The sequence below is a fragment of the Natrix helvetica genome, assembly GCF_964273705.1.
Source record: "Natrix helvetica genome assembly, chromosome: 1".
NCBI lineage: Eukaryota > Metazoa > Chordata > Lepidosauria > Squamata > Natricidae > Natrix > Natrix helvetica.
Window position 1 is genome coordinate 263,695,857 of NC_138548.1, and position 26,114 is coordinate 263,721,970.

Sequence of the window (26,114 nt, forward strand, 5' to 3'; positions counted from 1 at the left end):
GTTCTCTTCCTTATCAGTTGAGCCAGGGAAATAAGTATATATTTGTGTTACAACCCCTGGTATGCCTAAATATGGGAGGAAGGTCACACTCCCTCTTTCTGTCCTTCGGCTTCATCACAGAAGACCATGCAGGAAGAAAACCATATTTTTATTTTTTAATGTTGCCTTTTATATTTGTGTTGTATTTGTACTGATAAATAAATAAAGGGAGACTAGGATAGATCTATTTCGAGCTAATTAGCTCTCATCAGCTAGCCATACCCTTACTGGGATTAGAACCCAGGCTGTATATATCTTAGGCAGGAGTGTTAGCCACTAAGCCACGGGCTCACTTCCTTATCAGTTGAGCCAGGGAAATAGGTATGTATTAGTGTTACAACCCCTGGTATGCCTAAATATGGGAGGAAGGCCACTACTCCCTCTTTCTGTCCTTCGGCTTCATCACAGAAGACCATGCAGGCAGAAAACCATATTTTTATTTTTAATGTTGCCTTTTATATTTGTGTTATATTTGTACTGATAAATAAATAAATGGTCTTCTGTGATGAAGCCGAAGGACAGAAAGAGGGAGTAGTGGCCTTCCTCCCATATTTAGGCATACCAGGGGTTGTAACACTAATACATATACATATACATATACATATACATATACATATACATATACATATACATATACATATATATCAGTGGTGGGTTCCTGCCGGATCGCACCTGGCTCGCGCGCTCCCTTTCAGCGCTCCACCTGGCTCGCGCGCTCCCTTTCAGCGCTCCACCTGGCTCGCGCGCTCCCTTTCAGCGCTCCACCTGGCTCGCGCGCTCCCTTTCAGAGCTCCACCTGGCTCGCGCGCTCCCTTTCAGCGCTACACCTGGCTCGCGCGCTCCCTTCCGGCGCTAAAACCGGAAGTACAGTTTTGCCCGGCCCTGGCGAAGCAACGACGCCTGCCTGCGCTCCACCAGCTCGGCTGGGAACGGAGATGTTTCCTCAGCGGAGCGGAGCGCCTGAAAAGACTTTTCAGGCACTCCGCTCTGCTGAGGAAACATCTCCGTTCCCAGCCGAGCTGGTGGAGCGCAGGCAGGCGTCGTTGCTTCGCCAGGGCCGGGCAAAACTGTACTTCCGGTTTTAGCGCCGGAAGGGAGCGCGCGAGCCAGGTGTAGCGCTGAAAGGGAGCGCGCGAGCCAGGTGGAGCGCTGAAAGGGAGTGCGCGAGCCAGGTGGAGCGCTGAAAGGGAGCGCGCGCGATCCGGTGCGATCCAGCAGGAACCCACCACTGATATATATATATATATATATATATATATATATATATATATATATATATATATATATATATATATATATATATATATATATATATATATATATATATATATATATATATCAAAGTTTATGATTATAATACATTGTTTATGTTGCTTTTCTCCTTTTTTAGGTGTTTGTTAAAGTTTCATAAGCAAAACAGTATAATAGAATGAGCATTTCCACCTATGACTGAATGCTGAATGCTGTCCTTCATATCCAAGGCACATGGACAATAAGATTGTGTGAATGTCTTTTTCATAAGCTATTAATTTAGCTTAGTGGAAGACATTTTATGAAATGCAACAGTAGAAGCAAACTTCTCTATTTGTTCAGCTGAAATCAGTGTACTGATCTGTATACTGTAAGGAGAGGAAAAGTACTGTATTTTCTTTCCTGAATGTTGACAAAGGGAAATTAAAAGATTTTGCAGAGCAAAGCCAATACCTTATTAGATGCAATTGCAAGTGTTGGGCAGAGACTGCCCAATTTTCTCAAACCTGATTCTAATGTTTTAGAAAAAGCCTGGATGATGTTGTTCACCCTGATTTACGCGTGTGCACTGGGAGAACCAGTGGTAACAAATTGTGAAACCCATCACTGCTGCCAACACAACAAAGTGACTCCCCCAAGTGATAGCCATATATCACTTGTGCAACCTAGGCACACACAACTGTTTTAGTTTAGTATTCCCTGATAAGATGCCATCAGCAACACACCTAGTAATTCAGTATCATCATCACCAGTATACTCAGGCAAAAAAGGGAAAGGAAGGGAAGAAAGGAAAGGGAAAGAGGAAAGGGAAGGGATAATAATATAAAGTATTGTGTATTAATATAAATATTCACAATAGCATTAGCAGTGATTCTGTGGTCTTTTGTAGTGCCAGGAATGATTGAGAAACTTCTCGTATACACATTAGAAGACAGAATTATTTCCCTGATACAGTGTAAGGAGATTAAATAAATAGCTATAAAATCTTTTCAATCATTGTGGCTGCATTAGATTTATTTTTCTCATTTCTTTAATAAATCCTTTAAGTATGCATTCAGTCTCTCAATGATTTCTGACAAAGCTTGGACACTGAGATTGGGAATCGCCTTAATTTAAAGTTCCAGTAATGAATATTTAGGTGTCTTATCAGTGTTGCAGGATTGGTAGATGCTTGGTGCATTGTGTCAGTTCTTATTAAGAGTATTTGAGAGAGAAAAACATTTATAAGTAGTTTTGCAAGTTACCCAGGTTTTATTTCCTCTCATAGAAGATTAGAGATTTACATATTTGGTGAATGATGAATGAGGAAAGTGTATTTTATAAATATAGAACCATCAGACCACTAACGTAATAACGGGATTTTCTGTTTTTTCCCCCTCCTGCTCAAAGCAACTAGTGGATATTAATGGAACAATATACTAGGAAGAAAACACAATCTGCCCATAAATATTCAATCTTTTTTTATCTAATGCAGCTCGCTAACATCAACCATAAGACTCACCTTGCCACCTTGCCCTTCAGACAGTCATATTTCAATTTCCCCTTTCAGATATGTATTTAACCTTCTGAATCTCTCAAGCTATCAGCATTGAGTGTATAAAGTCCCAAATGAAAGAAGGATGCCTTATTTAGACAAGCCTAGTTACAAACTATTTAGGAGTTTGAAGGCAAACACAAGCACTTTTGCTGAGAAATAGCCTTATCTAAGCTGGCTCCGAATAAACTGGTGCAATTGTTTTAGCTATTTCTTCTTGGTAGAGCCAGGAACAGACAGTCACTTTGATGTAGTGGTTAAGGCAGCAGCCTAAAAACCAGGAGCCCATGAGTTGTATTCCCACTTTAGTCACAAAACAAGTTTGGTGACTTTTGGCCAGTCTTACTCTCTTAGCTCTAGGAACCAGGAAATGGCATCCCACTTCTGAAATCTTGCCAAGAAAATTTCAGGGACTAGTCCAGGCAGTTGTCAAGAGTCAACATTCACTTAAAGGCAGAACAATGGAGTCAGGAACCAATTTTAAAGGAAAAGTATAAAAAGTAAGAAAAATAACTTTGGAGGAATTATGCCAATTTTCAACTTTTACCACAAATCTTACCATCCACTTGAAGGAAGATCTTTCAAGAGCATGATTGTTTTTTAGATGCCAATTAAATTCCACCTCTTCCCCAATGGAACTAAAACATAGAAAATCAGGGAATGGAATGGAATGGAATTGGGAAGGGGGAAAGAAAGGAAAGATGAAAAGGAAGGGAAGGGAGGAAAGGAAAGGTCAAATATGGAACAAGAAAATTAGACTGATTACATATAAAATAGATTGCTTTTAGATTAAATACAATATTACCTATTCCTGTCTTTCAGAAAAAAGTTGTTGGCTTGTACTTGTAACCTGGCAGTACAGATATGTCCTGAGATTTAAGTCGTCACTTGACAGTGATATTTCTTGGAATTTGGGGCCAGGCACTAACTCTTGTCCAGCCTTCCACTTAGAATAGGAGAATAGAATAGTATTATGAAGTGCAAAGAGAATTCCATGTGCCACTCTTATTCTGGAGCAGCATTTTCCACCTTTCCTAACTTTAAAATGTATGGAGTTCAACACTCTGAATTTTCATCATTGGCCAAACTGGCTGGGGAAGTCTGTGAGTTAAAGTTCACATATCCGGAAGCTGCCAACATTGGAAAACTCTTTTCTATAGGAAAGATTGGATATAACAATAAGAATGTCAAGATAAGGATAGGATCAATTCAGTTATATGAATCTTGGTTATAACTGAATGCTGTAATGATTTTATATCACATACACCCTAATTCCCTGTCTCTAAAATATGTACTAACAGTGTTCTCTAACTATAATTCTAAAAAGATCAGTAACCATCATTTAGAAGATTAGGAATGCCAAGAAATATTCTTAAATAAAAGTAAAAATGCTTATAAATATGAGTCACCTTTTAAATTTAATCAAAAAGCAAAACAGTGGACAGATTTGTTTATATTAGCTTCTCTCTCTCTCTCCCTCATTCCTTCCCCCTCCCTCTCTGTGTATCTCTGTGTGTGTTTCTATATTTTGATGCAAATGTGATTGATTAAAAAGTCTTTTAAGTCACAGTTTATACAGACTTATTACTAGTCTGCGATAAAATCATAAATTCAGAAATAAGAGCCCAAAGAAAGAAAAAAAATCTTTTGACTTTGGTTACTTTCACATTCTTTTGTGATTTGTATCCTCACTCCATGAATATTTTAGAGTCTGAATTTACTAGCAGTTATGTTTGCTGAATAACACATTTTGAGCTAATGCTAGACAAAATGCTCAGAAAGCAAAATCTAAACTCACCAATAGAAGGTTCCATCTCACTGCTTTGTGGACATTTCTGGGGATTAGAAAAGCAATGTTGCTCTGCAGAAAGTTCCATTCACTATACAGCCTTATTCAGATGGGAGTCCAGCAAAGGGTCAAGGCAATCAATGTCTGTCTGTCTGTCTGTCTGTCTGTCTGTCTGTCTGTCTGTCTGTCTGTCTCTGTCTCTGTCTCTGTCACTCTCTCTCTCTCCTTCCTTCCTTCTTTCTTTCCTTCCTTCCTCTTTCTGTCTGTCTTCCTTTCTTTCATTTCACCTTTATTACTATTTTTAAATAAATAATTCAAGGTGGCAAACATAATAGCACGTAGACTTATATCCTGCTCCACAGTGTTTTACAGTACTCTCTGGGCAGTTTGCAACATCAGCAAGTTGCCCCTAACAATCTGGGTCTTCATTTTACTGACTTTGGAAGGTTGGAAGGCTGGATTAATCTTGAACCAGTCAAGATTGAGCTCCTAGCTTTGGGCAGAGATGGTCTGCAATATTACATATTTCAATATGCATTTCAACATACCTAATATTCCTTCCTTCTCCTATTTCCTTCACAAAAGACCCCTTTGAGGTGAGTTAGGCTAAGAAACAATGACTGAGCCAGAGTTACCCAGCCACTTTTCCTGCCTAATGTGGGATTAGAACACACAGTCTCCTGATTTCTAGTGAGATGCCTTAACTACTAGACCAAACTGGCTCTTGATGATGCAGATATTCTTCTTAGATCAGATGTTTTGATGCTGTTACCTAATTATGTCATTTGTGTGAAGTTATAAGAATGTAGCTTGTTATATGTATGCCACTGTACTCAAACTTATCCTCTACATGTATTTAGGCTAAACTTCTTGAATTCCTTGTCATTAGTCCCAATATATCTGTCATGCAGCAGTAAAACTCTATTTAAGTAATGCAGAGAAGAGCAACAAAGATGATTAGGGGACTGGAGACTAAAACATATGAAGAACGGTTGCAGGAACTGGGTATGTTTAGCTTAAGAGAAAGAAGGACTAGGGGAGACATGATAGCATTGTTCCAATATCTCAGGGGTTGCCACAAAGAAGAGGGAGTCAAGCTATTCTCCAAGGCACCTGAGGGTAGAACAAGAAGCAATGGGTGGAAACTAATCAAGGAGAGAAGCAACTTAGAACTGAGGAGAAATTTCCGGACAGTTAGAACAATTAATCAGTGGAACAGCTTGCCTCCAGAAGTTGTGAATGCCTCAACACTGGAAGTCTTTAAGAAGATGTTGGATAGCCATTTGTCTGAAACGGTATAGGGTTTCCTGCCTAGGTAGGGGGTTGGACTAGAAGACCTCCAAGGTCCCTTCCAACTCTACTATTGTATTGTATTGTATTGTACTCTAATATATGTTGTCCAAATGAAATTAACATTGCTTTGTACGGTAGTTCTCCTGCATCACTGCAAAGTAATTATGGAGAAACATGCTTTTATGTAAGCATGTTAGCATCTTATTTTACATATAAAAATAAGGCTCATTGGGAAAATACAGAGGGGGGGGGAGAGAAGCAATAATTCCACAATATTCCAAATAAAATCAGTACAATTATTTTAAACTGGATACGTATCTTCCTAAATAGTATCTTGAATTTCAACACATGTTCAAGATTCATTGGACAGAATATAGCTGGAGAGATATGATCAGAGACATGATTCTGCTTAGCTGTTGGTAGGAATATATTTATTTCTCCTTTGAATACTTATTCTCAGAACATGCAAGGTAAATTAGAGCTACCTCTTTAAAAAGACTAGGTTTTATCTTATTTCATCAAGGCTTTATGTCATAGGTCTTGCTTAGCACCTGCTCTTCCTCTGCATGATCTTCTGTCCAATGGTAATCCATTATAAGGGGGCTATGAGATCTTTCTTCAGAATGATAACTGGAAACTATCATTAGAAAGTACCATCATCAGTGATGTCTAGTTATTGTCCAAAATTTGCAACCCAGACATTGATAGCTAAAACCAAGAGCATTTCAGATTGCACCATATAACCAGAGAAGTTTGCTAAAGGCCCCTTTGAAGAAATATGTTTACCATTATATCACTCTCTCCATCCACTGCTTCTGGAAGAAAGATGCTTTAGCTTTTTTGCTTTTTCAATTATTCCACAATACTTCCGTCCGTTGAATTGTTCCACCAAATTCCAACTTAGGAAGTGCAGATTTATCAGGTTATAATCATTCAGCTGATACATTTTAAAACAGAAGGTAAAATTAATGGATGCTTTCAGTTGTGCCACTAATGCATTGTCAACCAAACTGATAGCAGCTGTTATTTGGGGAGGAAAGAAGAAACATGAATATTTGCAGTTAGCTATCAGTCATGTATGACTGTTCCTTTTCTGTTAGGCGACGTTCAGTAGTGTCTGTGACTGAAAGAATTAGTATCTTTCCTCTTGTGTCTTTTTGCTTTAAAACATCAAAATGAAGCAGGGATTACTCGGCAGTTGTCTTAAGAATATTTCTTGGAAAGAGTACTAACAATAAAGTTGATACAGAAGTGATCTGTTATCATTAGCTAAGTCATATTCATATGTTAATAAATAAGGAAAGGTGGTAGATATGTATAGCCTGCTTCCTAGGGCTGAGAGAGAAAGAATGGCCCAAAGTCTTAAGAATATGCAATATTGAAAAAAAGAGAGAAAATTTAATGATATAAATTTTATTCAAACACTAGAGCAGGGACGCACAGAATTTTGCACTTCCTGTCCCCTAAGGTGATATATCTGGTAGGACATTTCCCTTATATCAGGTGTGTCCAAACTTGGCAACTTTAAGACTTGTGGACTTCAACTTCCAGAATTCCCCAGCCAGCAGAGCTGGCTGGGGAATTTTGGGAGTTGAAGTCCACAAGTCTTAAAGTTGCCAAGTTTGGACACACCTGCCTTATATTGTTGAAGTCCTCAATTCTGATTTTCTTGCAGGCTTCACAGTGCTTGGTGACAACTACTTTTATCTCATCCAATGATCTATCCTATTTCTTCCTTTTATTTTTAAACCGCTGTAGCCTCTTTTCCTCTCTTTCATACGTTCAACCTTAGGCACCTAAATTCTTTCACCTGAATTATTTCTTTCCATCTTATTGTAAATTCTGATTACTTTGCATTCACCCTTTCCAGTTTATTGAAAACCCTTAGATTATAATTAGATTTTGCATTTATATCTTGAAATTTCTCTTGCCGGTTTTACCCAATGTACTTGACAGTTGGAACAATTAATCAGTGGAACAGCTTACTCTCAGAAGTTGTGGATGCACCATTACTGGAGATTTTGTCTAAAATGGTATATGGTCTCCTGCTTGAGCAGAGGCTTCGGCTAGAAAGGTACCTTCCAGCACTTTATTCTGTTATTCTAGCTTGACAAAATTCACCTAAATCTTGAATGACCCCTAATGCTATCCTTCTACATTAGTGATATCTGGGAATTTTATAATTACATTTTCTAATCCCTCATGCTGAAACATGAACAGCACAAGTGGTCATAAAATCCTGTTAGCAGCTCACTCAATGCTTTTCTTTGGCTTGATGTGAAGTCTTTGATATATACCGATTGGATAAGACCGTTTAAACAGTTATAATAGTAGAATAGGCCAGTCTGCTTTTGTTATCTTCTTTACCAGGATCTCATGGAGATATTATAGAAGTTAAGATATGGCTACTAGATTCTTATGGTCCATAAAACAAGTAATTCTATATTAACAGGGAGATCAGATGGTTTTAACATGATTTATTCCTGGTGAACCATACTAAGTTATTTTCTGTTCAGTCTTTTCTAAGTCCATAAGCTAATATTTTTGCTTCATTAGAGAGAAATACTCTTCTCTGAGTCTTTCACTATGTATAATTGCTAAGGTCAACATCTGAAAATTTTGCTAAGGAATCTTAGCCAGCCAAACAGGGAAAAAGAAAGCAACAAGAAAGGTAATATTTCCCAGTTCTTGACAGGTTTTTCCCCTCCCCTATTCAGAACTAGGACTGAGATTCTAAGGAACCTGAGAATGTTCAGTGTTAATATTTCTGCTAGAATGAAAATACCATTGGGAGGAATTAAGCATAGTACAATCTGAAAGGGCTGTTTTTTAAAATGAAATGTATATGTCACCCATCTCATTCTGAAAAGCAACTCTCGGTAGGTATAGTATGAAGCACCATCCTATTTTGTGCAATATCTCTAGGAGCCTAATCATAATATAGTCCAGAACAGAATCAATATACTTTTTCTTTGAAAAATATAACGAGTAATGAAATACTGCATGTCCACAGAGTGACAAAAAATTAATTTGCTGACACATAGTGAATGCCCTTATTATCTTGACTTTTAACAAACAAACAAACCAAAGTCCTGCTTGTCTCTGCATCAATAAAACTTATTGACAGCTATATAATTTTATGGTCCATAAAAGCTTCTTTCACTATGTATAATTGCTAAGTGTTTCACATAGTGATTATTAATAGCAAGAAAATTGTCAGAAGTGGCCTTTTATCACTTCATGCTGATGTCATAACAAATAAATTTCCCTTAAAGTGCCAGGCTGCTCATTGCAATTTTTGCTATGGCTACAACATAGTGACCTGCATTTTGCAGCTGCTAAGTGCATATGAACAGTAACTTTCCCATCCATGTTCATTAACATTTTTGGAACCAATTCTGAAATAGAAACAAAAGCAGATTTTTTTTTTTTTTTTGTATTGCAGATTTATTTTGAAATTACAAGAAGTTCCAGCCCACCCTGATCAATGTTTGGTGCTATTGGGTGGTGTTTTTTTTAAAACATCAATTAGTTTATCCTATCTTGTGGAGGAGGGGACTGGAGAAGGGAATGTTAGATACATTGAGCTACTGAATGAAATGCGGGGTATGCATCTAACAAGTGAAATAAATAATAAATAAATCATGCTAACAAAAAACTGCTTTTAGGAAAAATATGGAGATGCATGTATCAAGGATTGTAACTGACAAAAGTCTCTTGAAGATACTTGAATCACCAATGTATATCTATGGGGAAATTAATAGAAATTAATAAACATTGATTTATATGTTTTTGTTTGAAATAGTGAGATGATGTGAAAACAAGGATTTAGCCTGTCTTCAGAGTTAAGTACAATATCTTCAGTATGAGTGGTCCTTGGTGTTCTCTGAGCTTCTTTGTTTTGTTGGAAATGTTTCATTACCCAAACTAGGTAACATCACCTGGACTAGGACTGATGATGTTACCTAGACTGAGTAATGAAATTTCTTTAAGAAAGCAATCAAGCTCAGAGAGCACCAAGGCAGTGGTGAAATAAAAAAAATACCACTGGTTCTGTGGGCATGGTTTGGTGGTGCGGTCCTGTGACTGAGTGGGCATAGCCAACTTGATGTCACTCGTGGCCATGCCCACTCAGTCACATGCCCATCACCACCACCAAGCCATGCCCACAGAGCCAAGTAGAAAAGATGTGTATATGAGTCCATTCACAGCGGTGCTGCTACTCCCTTTATGGTGCCCCCTGGCCCCCTGCCTCCTGGCAGTAGAAGTACCTTAAAGGGACAGGCTGAAGCAGCTCTGCTGTGAATGGAGGGAAAACATTTGGATCGTCTCTGCCACAGAATTCAACGTTCAATGCAACAGAGACAATCCGAATGTTTCTCCCTCTATTTAGAACAGAGCTGCTGCAACCTGTCCCTTTAAGATAAAGCTCCCTGGGGGGGAGGGAGCTGGGGTGGATATAAAGGGAGCAGCAGTGAACAGAGGGAGAAATGTTCAGAATGTCTCTGCTGCATTTAAAGTTGAATTCTGTGGTAGAGACAATCAGAACATTTCTCCCTCCATTCACAGCACAGCTGCTGCTCCCTTTATGGTCCCCCACCCCCTCCCTCCCTGGGTCTACCTTAAAAGGACAGGCTACAGCAGCTCTGCTGTGAAAGGAGGGAAAATGTTTGGATTGGGTGGGTAGGGCGAGCAGCCAGAAGAGGTGAGTGGCGACAGGGCAACCAGGCAGGTGTCGGCGGGGACACCAGGGATTTTTGCCACCGGTTCAGAGAACTGATGCCAATCATCAATACTGGTTCAGCCAAACCGGGCCAAACCAGGAGAATTTCACCCCTTCACCAAGGACCTCTCATTTCAATCGTGAACTACAAATATTCTTCTTTATTGGAGTTTCAGTATATTTACATGTGCCAGGAGCAGTGGTGGGTTTCAAACAAATTTGGAACCTATTCTGTGGGTGTGGCCTGCTTTGTGGGAGTGGCTTGCTGGCCATGTGACCGGGTGGGAGTGGTTTGTCAGCCATGTGACTGGGTGGGAGTGGCTTGCCAGCCATGTGACCGGGAGGGAGTGGTTTGCTGGCCATGTGACAGGGTGGGAGTGGCCAAGACGATGTCACTGAATTCTTTGCCCCAATGGATGAACTACAATAAGATTAAAATAAGTACAAAAACAATAAAAGAGCTACTTACAGAGGGAAGATGACTGTTCTTGCCAGTCTCCAGTATCACTCACTCCAATGAATGGGCTGCACAAAGAAGAGACATAGAAATGAACTCTTTCATTGCAAGCACTGCATTGGGATGAAACCAGCACACAAAACAATAAAGACAGCTACTTATAGAGGGAAGATTACTGCCTTGCTGGTCTTCTGCACCACCACCTCACTACCTTGCTCCAATAACCTGCACAAAGGAGAGACACAGAAAGCAAGACCTTTAACTGCATGCACTGCATTAGGATGAAACAAGCACACAAAATAATAGAAAAGGAAAATTAATGTCCTTTTTTGCATCTTTTGCACTACCACCTCACCACTTTGCTCCAATGACCTGCACAAAGGAGAGACACAGAAAGCAGGACTTTAATCGCTTCTACTTCACATCTCAAGGATGAACCCAGCACAGAGCACACCCAGCAATAAAGACAGCTACTTACAGAGGAAGGACCACTGGCTTGCCGGTCTTCTGCACACCACCTTATCACTTTGCTTCAACAACCTGCACAAAGGAGATACACAGAAAGCAAGACTTTAATCGCTTGCACTTACAACTTACATAAGAATAACACAATGAAAGAGATACACTCAAGTACTTAGTTGTGTTATTGCTTTCCTGGTTGTTAGGTTGGTCCCAGTAGCTATTCAGAAGTTAGCGGTTAGAAGCAATGATAAAGCAAGATATGGAATTAAAACCAGAAATATTTTGTTGGCTATTTGAAAGGGAGTATAATATATATTTAATTTTACACATGTTAGCAGATGCTGGAATTGTGTTTGCACAACAATGGAAAAACAGAGATATGAAAATGAATAAATATTACAATCTGCAGGAATAAATAAATTGATAATTAAAATAAAAGAAGGCTTTGAATACTTTTTCACGTGGGATTTGTTTTAGCAATTGCTAACTAAAAGAAATGGAAATTAGAAATCCGAAAGTATGAAAGAAAACACCAATTATATAAGGAAAGGTCACTAAAATGTATAAGGAAATATTACTAGATCATTATTAATGCATAGATAACTGCGGGACATTACACACCCACACCCACAAACTATGACAGTGCCAGGAAAACACCAAAAAATAAGAATCCCCCCCCAAAAGACTGCAAATGAAACCAGTTTTTTTTCCTAACCCTAAGGACAGGAAAGACAAAGCCACTGGAATAAAAACCATCAAGGCATTGTGGGAAATTATAAAAGACAGTGCCAGGAAGTTCACTGAACCAGCAACCACCTCACAATTACCTAAACAATGAGGGTGAAACACACTAAATCTGGCAAAGCTGCCTTGCACCAACCTGGCCTGCCCATAGAAAAGCAGCCACTTTGAGACACATAAACCTGGTCTAAACACTTAAAAGCAATATATTGCATCACAAAGAAAACATTTGCAAAAAGGAATAACATTTATTGTAGTAAATATATTTTATAAACAATTAAAAAATAAAAATTCCCTAAAAATAATTTTTAAAAAAAGATATTCTATAAATAAATAAAAATCCTTAAAAACCATTGTTAAGTATTCCACCAGCAATAATTTATACTGTAACCATTTTAAGGTATTGTACCAGCAATAGCGTACGCCAGCCTGCAACATTCGATAGGGAAGGCCTGAAGGCCTTCCCTCGCGAATGCTAGGCTGCGCCGCCACCCACCCACTTTCTGCCGTGTGGCATATGCCAGCCTTCCCTCGTGAATACTAGCATGCGCCGCCACCCACCCGCTTTCGGCCGCATGGCGTATGCCAGCCCACAGTTTTTGTGAGCTGGCATAAGCTAGCTTCCCACTGCCCCCCCTTCACGCTTAGTTGCTTACCTGAGAGAAGCATCAAGCTGCTGGAAGACAAAGTGAAGGGAGGACCGATCATCAAGCGCAATGAGCTGTTGGCTCAGGAACAAGAAAGACTCTGGTGACATGTTTTTAAATGGGTCGTCTCCTGCCCGCTCACTGATTGGCTGGACTCCAGCCAATCAGTGAGCGGCAAACTGGGCTAGCCTAGTTTAGTGAGGACGGGAGCGGGAGTGAGCGAGCTGCGACGGGACAGCAAGGGCGAGCAAATGACATGACTGGGGCAGGCATTCCAGAAGTTACTTCCGGGTCCACCAGTTGAACCTCCTCTCACCGGATTGGTGAAATTCACCAACCGGTTCGCCCGATGCGGTGCGAACCTGCAGAAACCCACCACTGGCCAGGAAACCCACACTACACATGTGGGATAAAATAGGTGCTTGACTATATAAGACACCAGTGCAAATGCTTATTAATGGAGAATAAGTATTCTTTTTATCCTGTTTCAAATGTTAATAAATTTCATACATTTTAGCAATAACACGTCCATCATTTGTACATAATCCTATTTCAAATCCAGTCTTATAATATTCAAAATCAAAATTTATTTTGTCTACTTCAAATATTTCTAATAAGTTTATATAAGGAAACCATGGACAAATATGTACAATGTTTAGAATCAATCCATTGAAGACTTGTGTATGTACCTTCAACCCATCACATTTAATCCTTATATATAGTGCAAAAAACTATAACTGAAAGTGTTGTATACAATACCAAAATAAAATAAATAAAATTTTGTTGGAAATCACTAATACAATTGCTTGTTTTAAAATAAAAAGCAAGTATTTGATGAAGCTGCATAAATTTATGAAGATAGTGTGCAGTTAGTAGACAATGATCAAGTCTTGTCCAAAAAATCAAGTCTTATTCAGCTTGGAAAAGCATATGGCAAAATCAGTAAAACAGTATTTTTTTAAAAAAGATTGTGCACATCTGAAATGTTAAGATAACATTTAAAAATATTCACATTTGAAAACTTACTAGAAGTAATAAACTATAATGTCATAAAATGAAATAGGCTATTGTTCAAGAGTATTGCTGCATTATCTGATATGCACATGTCTAGAAACACAAATGTTCCAGTTTCACTGATCACTTTGGTACTATTTTATTCAATGGTTTTAGTACAGTTTTATTTCCTTTAAGATTCATCAACTTTAGGATTCAAACGTTTACAATCTGCAATATAATTGTCACTTCAACTTTATATGGCAGTGTTTTTCATATAAGTTCTGAACTTCAAAAGGTTGTAATAATACTTTTTTTCTTGTCAAATTATTTGCAGCTGGATTAAGTTGTGCTGAACAATAGACTTAATGGTAATTGCAAGATTATGATAAGTTAGTTTTGGTGCTTGAGTTAAATTATGTTATGTTGCTATTGTGACACACGGGCAACTTGTTTGGGAAAACAGCTGCTGCAGAAAAATTTAGATTTGGTTGTGACATTGTAACCTCGTTTCATGATGGAATGTATGGAAAAATGCTGTATTGTACATCTGAGTGCTTAGAAGCATACATTCATTTATTTTAGCTTTACCACATTATTAAACTATCCACACACAGTGGATTTATAAAGAACTTTTTTTTTTCACTGCACCTGTTTAAATCATTTGGTTTATTAAGCAAGAATATACTGGAGTCCAATTTCTTTCCAAAAAGTACCATAACATACACCAGACTATAAGATGCACCCAACTATAAGGCACACCTAAATGTACAGGAGGGAAACAAGAAAAAATCATTTTTGGCCTCCGCGTACCACATTTTCTCCCTCCCCGGCCCTCAGAAGCACTCTGCAGTGATCCGCATGGCCCTTTTTAGTCAAAAATGGACCCATTTTTGGGTTCCCAAGTCCTCCACGCATCATGTTTTTGCCCTCCCATGCCTCCAGAAGCACTCTGCATTGCTCTCCACAGCCCATTTTTTTGCTAAAAATGGACCAGTTTTTGCCAAAAAACATGCTTTCTTTAGACTTGCTGCAGAGTGCTTCTTGGGGCCTGAGAAGGTGAAAAAAATGACACACAGAGGGCTTGGGAGCCCAATAACAAACCCATTTTTGGCAAAAGCAGGATGTGAGGAACACTGCACAGTCTTCTGGGGGTCACGGAGGGTGAAAATGCAACACACTGATTGTTTGGGAGGCCAAAAATTCGGGTATTTGGTCTATAAGACTCACCTAAATGTTCACCTACTTTTAGAGGGAAAAGGATCCGTCTTATACTTTGAAAAAATATGGTGTTTTTTTTTTTTACCTGTAACAGAGGCTTCTGTTTTTCTTGTTAATTCCAAACATGTTTTAGTTTACCTTCAAAACAAAAGAAAATGTTGTGTTGTTGTCTTTCTGCATGTAATAATTTTTCAACACGACAGAAGATCTGCAAATACATCAGTTCCCCTAGCTACAATGATGTGAAAAAATCCAGTAATATTAACACTTCCCTGCATATAACCAAGGAAATGGACCATGTGATTATTACACAAATTTATTTCACTCTCCTGCTTTTCTCTTTCCAGTTGTCTATGTCTTTTCTATTCATACTTCCTGATCTGGGAGGGCAGGGGAAAGCATGAGAAGTCAGGAGCACAACAGAATTTCAAAAAGTTAACTGGGCAGAAAAATGATAAAACACTTCCATTCTTCGGTACTTCATAAATGCAAGAATGCTGTATTTGAAATATACAGGTAGTTCTCAACCTATGAAAATGTGTTTAATGACTGTTTGTAGGAAGTTATCACCCAGCCCTCTCCCAGAAAAATGAAATATCCTAGGAAATATTGAAAAGGCAGAATATTTCTCTGGATGTGAAAAGAAACATGTTTCAAAAAGACAAGGTAACTCTCCCTGCAGCTTTCTGCCCCCATGAGCCATTAAAGCCTGAGCCAGTCCCTTTACATAATAAAAGAGTTCTCCCCTTCAGCTCCAGGGAGATGGGAATGAAGGCATGATAATATAAGCCTTTACTCAACTGACCACATGGCATCTGAACTCAACCAAATCTGGATTCAAAACTCAGCCTAGAGGGTTGCCCTTGCATGGGACCATGTGAGTCTGACAACCAATCAGAATACATTTCTTACACAGGAACAGGAAACAGATAGATGGGGCTGAACAGATTATAAAAAGCCCTGCAGACCCCTTCTTCAGCCCTTCTTCCCTTTTCTTCTTCATCACCCAACACCTGGAAGCATGTGATCACCTTTTTCCCCCCAGGACTTCCAGCCATGCGGTCCTGTCCTCCATTAAAACATTAAAACATCTTTGTAAGCAGCCTCCATGCCTCCAGTGTCTTTTTCCCCACTTGGGGGCGAACCCAGAAGGACATTTCTTCCAACATGTTCAAAGTTATAACAGCACTGAATGAATTGTGGTTGTGATTGGTCTTCAGAATCCTGGCTGCCACAGCATCTGTTAGAGTTTGTTGCAACAATCACATCCAGAAAGCACACACAGGTATCTGATTCAGCAGGATTCATTAACTTTTCTTTATATATAATATAACACATAAGTAAATATACAACACCAAAAGCAGGTTTTCCAATGTGGTAGCAAATACAAGCAAACACAGGCAGAGGAGAGAACATTTTCGGTTTCAGTTCAGAGTAGCAGACTAGTTTGCAGCTTTAGTACAGCACAGTTGGGCTAAACCATGCCCAAGCTCCTTGCTGTCTCTTTGTTGCTCACACAGCAAATACTGTTTCAGTTTCCAGCAGCCTTTATTGGCTGACTGTTGCTATGCCTATTCATTGGCTGACCTTGTTACCATGTCTTCCAAGTCATGAATTCTCTCACAAACGGACAGCATCCCTCAGGAGATTGCAATGTAGATTCTTGGCAACAGATTCACATTTACAATAAGTTGCAGTGCCCTGTGATCATGTGATTTCAATCTTCCCTGAAAGCTTCCCTAGAAAGACAATAGAGAAGCTAGCAGGGAAGGTTGCAAGATGCTGGAGGAACTCTCCTCCCCCCCCCCCCATGCACCTTTCCCCAGCTTTTCTGTTTTCAGGGCGCAGTGGTTAGGATGCAGTACTGCAGGCTACTTCTGCTAATCACTGGCTGCCAACAGTTTGCTGAGTTCGGGTCTTGCCTGTTCTAGGTTGACTCATCCTTCCATCCTTCCGAAGTGGGTACAATGAGGACCCAGATTGTTGGGGCAATATGCTGACTATGTAAAGATCTTAAAGAGGGTGATAAAGCATTGTGAGGCAGTATATAACTCTAAGTGCTATTGCTGTTTCTCACGCTGGGCTGACCATTCATGAACCCCTGCACAACCTTCCCAATCCTTGCCACATCTCTTGCACACCCTCCCTGCCCCTTGTAACACCTCTTGCATAATACCTTCTTCCCTCATGCATCCTTTCCAAACTTCCTTCTGTATACTTCAGAGGTGGTATTCATCAGGTTCTGACCAGTACTGGAGAACCAGTAGCGGAAATTTTGAGTAGTTTGGAGAACCGGTAAATACCACCTCTGACTGCCCCTGCCCTCATCTATTCTCTGCCTGCCGAGTCCCAGCTGATCAGGAGGAAATTGGGATTTTGCAGTATCCTTCTCCTGCCACGCCCACCAAACCACATCCACAGAACTGGTAGTAAAAAAAATTGAATCCCACCACTGGTATACTTCCTCAGTGTCTCGCCCACCTGTCTGCAGTCACTTACCTGCCTACTGACCTTGGACTTGCAACTTCCTGCATCTTCTCTGTTGACTTATTTATCAGCAGGAAGTTACTGTTGAAAGAAAAATCAGGTCTGCTACTAACCTGCCAAAAAGACACTGGTAATAAAATGGATACAAGCTGCAGGAAAGAAAGTTGTTTCTTGAGTGGCTGACAAAATGGGGGTTGATAGTAGGTGGGCTTTTATACAACCTTTGGGGCTTTGTGATTGAGATGCCTGTTCGTTGTGAAATGTGCTTTGACCAGTGCTTGAGTGTGCCCTTCTTGGTATTCTAATTATTGTTGTCTGGACTCCCATCGTGATTGGGAGGTTATGCCCTGTCCTTGAAGCTGGGTGAGAAATGTAGATTTTAGGAGTCTTTGTTTTTCTGCTTTTAATCCCATCAGCTTCAGCCTTCTGTGAGAGCATCAGCTGAAGGCATTTTGTTTATGAATGGAGCTGTCTGGCTTTCTGTAAATGGATACTGAATGGAATGCTCCACTTTTCTCAATAGGTGCAAAAATATCTCATTCATAAAACTTAACTGTTGTAGAGACAGCCTGGAGTGTTTTCCTAGTAATGGAGGGAAGTGAATGATTTTATCATAAGAATGCCTCCTTGGGGGGGGGGGGGGGGGGTTACTGATTTCCTATATTACCTTGCCTAATAACTATGAAATTTGGTTAACAATGGCAACCAGGACTGCAGGGATTGTTGTCACTAAGTGATGCTGCTGCACTTTAGCCCTTTGCTTACTGACAGAAATTCTGGTCCCAATTGTTATTGTAAGTTGAGGACTACCTGTAAAAATACTGATATATTTACTAATATTTACTGGAAAAATCTGAAACAAATTAAAAAGAAGGGCACTACAAATATTTTTCCCTATCTTTTTGTGGAAAAATATATATTTTAATGAACCAAAAGCAAAACACTGATTGTTAGTATTCCCCATGAAATTATTATATTTTCACTGTGTTTCACTCTTCACTCTTTCACTCTTTAAACTAATATTGGGTACTATAAATATGTGTGTGTGTGTTTGTGTGTACATACATACATACATACATACATACATACATACACATACATACATGTATATACATGTATATATGAAAAGGCACATACACAGAACTTCTTGGAAGAATTTCTGGGAAGAAAAAGTAACTACATTAAAACCAGTCAAGATTCAGGAAGCCAGGTGCCTATCTGGTTTGTGTTTGTTTTGTTTAACAAAAGAGAAGCCTGCATTTTTCAGGCAAGCCTACAGGGGCCTGAATCGCAGCAAACAGCTGGTTATTGCAGCTCTATTCTGAACTAGTCCAATAGCTTCTTCCCACGGGGGCAGCTAGAAATCCCAAGATCACTTATGAACCTAAGTTTCGTGCATACAATAGCAGTACAGAGGCTTTTGACTGTATAAATGAACAGGCTTGAGGAAGCTGGTATTACAAACTCTTAAGGGAAGTTTTCCTTTTACTGCTTTCAATCAACAGTTTTTTTAAAAAAAAAAACTGCAGCTGTTAGCCAAGGATCTTAGGATACTTTGCACATTCTGACTGAGAGCTTTTAGAAGTGGGAAAACATTTATAGTTGAGGTGAAGGGAGGAGGCAGGGAGGGAAGGAAGCTAGATAAATTTTGTTGCTTTCTGTGTCAATACTTGGAGTTAGTGCAGCAACAGTAAATGCATGGTTTAATTGCCATAATAATTTCTTCTTCACCCAGCATTAAATACTGGACTTTCTTGAAGTGTGTAATGTCACATGCTATTCATAGATGAGTTCCTCAGCAGCTAAGACGCTGAGCTTGTCGATCAGAAAGGTTGATAGTTTGGCGATTCAAATCCCTAGTGCCGCGTAATGGAGTGAGTTCCTGTTACTTGCTCCAGCTTCTGCCAAATTAGCAGTTCAAATGCAAGTAGAAATATAAGAACCACTTTTGGTGGGAAAGTAACAGCATCGTGTGGGCCTTCAGAGTTGTCAAGCCGGTCACATGACCACAGAAACATCTTCCAACAGCTCTGACTCTTCGGCTTTGAAATGGAGATGAGCACTGCCCCCTAGAGTCAGGAACAAGTAGCACATATGTGCGAGGGGAACCTTTACCTAATTAAGACACTGTGTTCCATCTTTTTCCTCCAATGTCCTCTAAAATCCAAGTTTACTTTCTGTCATATATTTATACTACCAAATATCAGAATTTCACTCTGCTGGGAAGAAACTAACTGAATGACCTGAAGAGGAATCAAGTATAATTTCTATGGAGGTTGTAAAATCACTTCTGAGTTTTCTATGAAATCAACACACAAAAGCAAACAAGTGAGCAAACAAACAAACAAAAAAGCTACACCCCTGCGATTGTTGGTTGTTGGGAACTTTTCAGAATGCAAACCTAAAATTTATATGCCTTCAATTTTGCAAACAAAATTGATATGCACAATAAGACTGCTTCTCAAAATATCAAGATTGTGTCAGACTCTTGTGATCTGCATTAACATATGTTTCAGCCCATAATACCCATAACCTCGTAACACAGTATTCACTGTATTTTTCATAAGGATATCTGCAACATCATAATGATCCATGCTTTCTCCCCATTACTACCTACACAATGGTGGCACAGTAGTGGCACAGTGATTATTAGCATTGTAGACTAATTCTGCTCACTGCCAGCAGTTCAATTCTTACCCGCTCAAGGTTGACTCAGTAAAATGAGAACACAGATAGTTGGGGCAAAATGCTGACTCTGTAAGAGAGGGCTGTAAAGCACTGTGAAGCAGTCTATAAGTCTAAGTGCTATTGCTGTTAAATCACTATGAGTCTACTAAACAGATGGACAAATTAACATCTAGAATATGTTCCTTAAAATGCATCTTCAGCTCCTACTTGGAAATGTCATCCAGTCCATAGACCATGCAAAACAAATAAAGTCATGTTCTTGAATATGTATAGATTGACTGGCATGACACTGAATCATAGCAAAATAAAGGTAATGTGATCTCTGAACCTGAGCCACAAATTAAATTGCCATTATACTGGAGCACTTTAAGCTTTTTTTTTTTTTACTCATGGTTTGTTTTAATTACTAAGATGCATAATGTATGAATCTAGATTATCATGGAAGAGAGCAAGAGGTGATATTCTGCCAGTTCTCTCCAGTTTGGGCGAACCGGTAGCAGCAGCTGTGGGAGGCTCCACCCATCCACCCTGACATAATGTGCGAGCAAATGCGCAGAAGGCGGTGCACATGTGCAGATGTGGTGCGTGTGAGCGAAGCATGCAAAGGTGCTCACATTTGCGAACCAGTAGGGAAGGTAGGTGAATCCCACCTCTGAGGGGAGCTAACCTATAATTAACTCTTCTTTCTAGTTTAGGGCATAGAAGATGACTAGTTGGGTTGGCACAAGTAGATCTATGCTACTTTCAACTTTTTTGTCTTTCAAAATTTTTCAGGGGATTAAATTGGCATACAAAGGCCCACACTTTGCCCATTTTAGGTGTGACAAACTTGACCTTATTAGTCTACCATGGGGTTTTATTGGTTATAGCAATAGCATTTAGACATATACCACTTCACAGTGCTTTATAACCCTCTCTAAGTAGTTTACAGAGTCAGCAGCATATTACCCCCCCCCCCAATAATATGGGTTCTCGTTTTACCAATCTCAAAGGATGGAAGACTGAGTCAACCTTGAGTTAATGAGAATCAAACTACTGGCAGTCAGCAAAATCAGCCTGCAATATTGCATTCTAAGCACTGCACCACTATTGCTCTATTAGAAATAAAAAAAGTGGGAAAATTACTTTTGGAAGTATCACCTGGCTAGCCTTCATGAAATGAATATCATATTGGTCAACAGGAATGATAAAATGGTGCCTGGCCAAGTTATATAACATTTGCTGATATAGTGCCATTGAATAAGGCTTTGGCCATAACAAACCCAAACCTAGGTTTAGCAAATAGTGTTAACACACTGATCAAGTGTATTTTCTGTATCAACAAACAATCCAGTTGTAGGCATAGTTGTGATTACAGATTATTGCTAGTCCTCACCAAATATATTTTAAGCATTGAATTTTTAATTTAACATTTGATACAAATTTATATAATGTTGTTTGAACGTAATTGTGTGTGTTGATGTATATGCATAATATAATAAATATAATGAGTTTTGGTTCACAATGTTAACCTCTATGAAAGATAGTCTTTTAAGTGTGCTGTTATGAACCACACAGTATAGATCACATATGTTATAGAAAATGCAGAGGAAATGGATTCCTGAACTGAGCAAGTTTTTTTTTTTAACCTTACCAGGCAGACCAGGCAGGAAACATAATCAGATAAGCTAATTCTACTTTATTGTAAAGCTACGTTGACAGAATCTTGCAAGTCTGAATGCACAGTTCTCTTGCCATTACCTACATTTGACCACTTGTTCTGCCAACTATGCAGCTGAGGCCTGTTTTCCCTTTTCTGATTATCTCTTCACCCCAGTGGTGGGTTCCTACCAGTTCGGACTGGTCCTGCCGAACCAGTAGTGGTTTGGCAGCCTGGGTTGCTGGAACCAGCAGTGACCCAGGCCTGCCATGTCCCCAAACCAATTCTCTGGGTGCTGCCATCTTGTTTTTTCTCTTCTGCACATGCGCAGAACAATTTTAGTGCCTGCCGGAACCCACCCCTGCTTCACCCTATGCCTTAAGGTAATTCCCATGTAACATTGCAAGTGTTCATCAGTTTTATAATTATTCATAGTCCATCTAAAACATTTTCACTGTTTAAAGCCTTTTATCACCATTGGCATAATATTCTGGTTTCTCTTGTTTGGGGCAATATCTTAGAATTGACAGTGTTACTTTAGGAATTAATTCATACTGACCTTATTAACAGATTGTGTTACACTTAGCAACAGCAACTTTGATAGCTACCATTATTTAGCTCTTATAAAAGTGTAACATTATTGTTCATTGCTGTGAAACTGTTGAGTTTGATTCAGTTTCTCACTTGATGAGCTCTCTATCAGCAGATTCCACAACACATAAAACATTCATTCTTAATCCTCTCCTCCCTAATTTAATGAGACCATTTTTTCCCTCCACACACAATAAAACAGAATGGAGTAGAGAAAGCAATCACTCCTGTCTTAAGCATTTAATTAATAGGTGATTTTTCTGTGGAAGCCATTGTGGCTTTTGACCTCCACCTTCCGGGAAGGGCAATTTATTCATCTCAATATCTCACATGCAATAGGCCTCAGGGTCAACCCAATTAAAAGGATTAGGGAGACAATATTGGAAAAAGAGTCACAGTCATAGTAGACTGTATTAGACTACATGAATAAATGTTCTCACTTAACATATAACTAAACACCAGTTAAACTAGTACATTGGCACAGAATATGAAGATTACAGTATGCTGAAATATTGATTTACAATTCAAGATTATTTTTTTAAAAAAGATATGTTTATCCGGGAGACGGTTAGTATAAACTTGATTCTAAGATAAAAATGAACATCCCTATTCAGAGTGTTTCACATTTTGAAGTCTCATTTCTGAGGCATGCAGCTCTTCCAAGCTTTTCACAGTACTTTTTCCAGGTCTATAGTTAGCTATCACTTTCTTGTTAGTAGAAGTTAAGAGTGGCCATTTCAGTCACATCTTTCAAACTGGTTAATAATAATTTTAGTCTTTCAACAGTTTCTTACTCTTTCTTATCAGTTACCTTGAATGTTCTGAGGATGAAATTATGGAGGACAAGTTGAAATAAGTAGTTTACCTCCTGATAATTCTCAATAATTTGTAACATGGGAAAAGGAAGAAAATCTGGTATTTAATCTTTTAGTACAATAACTACCGTACCTGTAAAAGTTTCAAAAGAAATCATTACTTGATAAGTCAAGTCATGTAGAGCATTAACATATATTTAATGCACAGGCATAAAATAATTGTAGCAGAGAAAGTACAAATAAATAAATAATGCACAGTAAACTACTACATGAATATTAATCTTTAAAAATAATGCCACCTATCTTTAATTATATCTGTGGAAAAGAAGTCTCAATCCAATCATCTCTCTTATAATGTATTGCTTTATTGTGATTATTGATTATGCATGCCAGCTACATTTTAATATATGCAATCTCACTGGAATTAGTTCTGGAACTTTCAGTGAAACAAGAAAGACAACTGAACAATTATTTAAGGTGAATTAGATAACTGCTGAAAAATAGTCACCTGTTGTACTGAGTTTTATCAGAGCTAAAACATGAAGCTAGTTGAGAATCTTAACTGCACTGAATAAGTCCTTCACAATTCATCTTCATAGATCTACAGTATTAAAAATAATTCAGGAGCTTTTAAAGCCCAAACCATTGCACAATGTTTTAGGGTTCAAGTATAGACAAAAAAGTTTTTTGAAGAAAAATAACGTCCACAATATGTCCCCAAAGTAGCTTCTTTCTCTCAAAATGGGTCAAATATTAAAATCAAACTGAGCAGAGGAAAAAAATGCTTAACATCAGGAATTAATAACTATATCCAATTTTTGTTTTTGCCAAATTAATGTTTGTGTACTTTAAATGTATGAAGATGGTCTGGAACAATAAACAAAATTCCTCAGCAATTAAGTGAAAAATAATGATGAGAATAATATTTCAAAGAATCAGTCATTTACCACTTACGTGAAAATTGCTTAAGTGTAGAACTGTATGCTTGGTTAAGGAAGATGGATCCACAATAGTTAATTGGCCTTTGCTTGGAAAGAGAAACATAAGAAGTATAATTACATCTGATCAATGCAGATTTAAACTGCAAACAATTCACAGTACTCCACAATGGGAACTAGTCCACACAATAATTTAGAAATCACTACCCTTGAGAAAATTACATAAGTGTTCAGAATGTATAATATCACCATTTGAAAAAAAAAATGAAGGATATTTGCAGCAATGAGAGTACTCTTTGTACTCCATAATAAAGTAATAACATGATGAACTCAAACAACTTACATTAATTTAACTCTGTTCCTTTGAAGTTGAACTAACTATTTGCTCAGTTGGAGTACTCTGATGCCAATTCAGGAAAACACTTTCTAATTTCCCCTCCCTCCCCTGGTTGGTAAATGAGGCTGTTTAAAAAAAAAATTGGCTAGACTTTTTTTAAAAAATACCCTCTGAGGATTATGGGAAATTGCTGTTGAGATAAGCATTTACAAGGTAGATCTAGGGCCAGAGATAGGGGTTGTTCCTCTATCCTGGTCCTATTAGACCTCTCGGCGGCTTTCGATACCATCGACCATGGTATCCTGTTGCACCGGCTGGAGGGGTTGGGAGTCAGGGGCACCGTGTTACGGTGGTTTGGCTCCTACCTCACTGACCGGACGCAACGTGTGCTGGCAGGGGAGCAGAGATCGACCCGGAGGCCTCTCACATGTGGAGTGCCACAGGGTTCGGTACTCTCGCCTCTCCTGTTCAACACATATATGAAACCGCTGGGCGAGATCATCCGTGGTTTTGGGGTGGGATATCATCTGTATGCTGATGACACTCAGCTATACATCTCCACCCCAAACCACCCCAATGAGGCCATCGAAGTGATGTCCCGGTGTTTGGAGGCCGTACGGATCTGGATGGATGGCAACCGACTGAAACTCAACCCTTCCAAGACGGAGTGGCTGTGGCTTCCGGCGCCCCGGTTCAACCAGGTGTTTCCATCTCTGGCCATTGGGGGCGTGCAACTAGCCCCTATGGAACAGGTGCGCAATTTGGGCGTCCTCCTGGATGCCCGGCTGTCCATGGATGACCATGTAACAGCCGTGGCAAGGGGGGCGTTCCATCAGGTTCGCCTGATGCGCCAATTGCGCCCCTTATTGGACCGGGATGCCCTACGCACAGTCACCCATGCGCTGGTGACGTCTCGCCTGGACTACTGCAATGCTCTCTACATGGGGCTTCCTTTGAGATGCACTCGGAGACTACAGTTGGTCCAGAACGCGGCCGCGCGGGTGATCATGGGGAGGACTAGATTCTCCCCTGTAACACCTCTCCTGCGCGAGCTGCACTGGCTTCCTGTGGTCTTCCGAGTGCGTTTCAAGGTCTTGATTATGATCTTTAAAGCGCTCCATGGCACAGGGCCTAGTTACATGCAGGATCGCATCCTGCCCCACACATCCCTACGACCAATCCGCTCTCACAGAGAGGGACTTCTCCGGGTGCCGACCGCCAAACAGTGTCGGGGGGCGACACCCAGGAGCAGAGCCTTCTCTGTGATGGGCCCAGCCCTGTGGAATGACCTCCCCCGGGACATCAGGATTACTTCCGATCTCCGCTCCTTCCGTGTACAACTGAAAACCCACCTCTTCCAACTATCTGGCCTGGCTCAACCGTAATCTTCCCGTACTCCTCCTGACTGTCTGTTTTTTAACATTTTGAATTTGGATTGTACATGGGGTTTTGTAATTAGGGTATTTTAA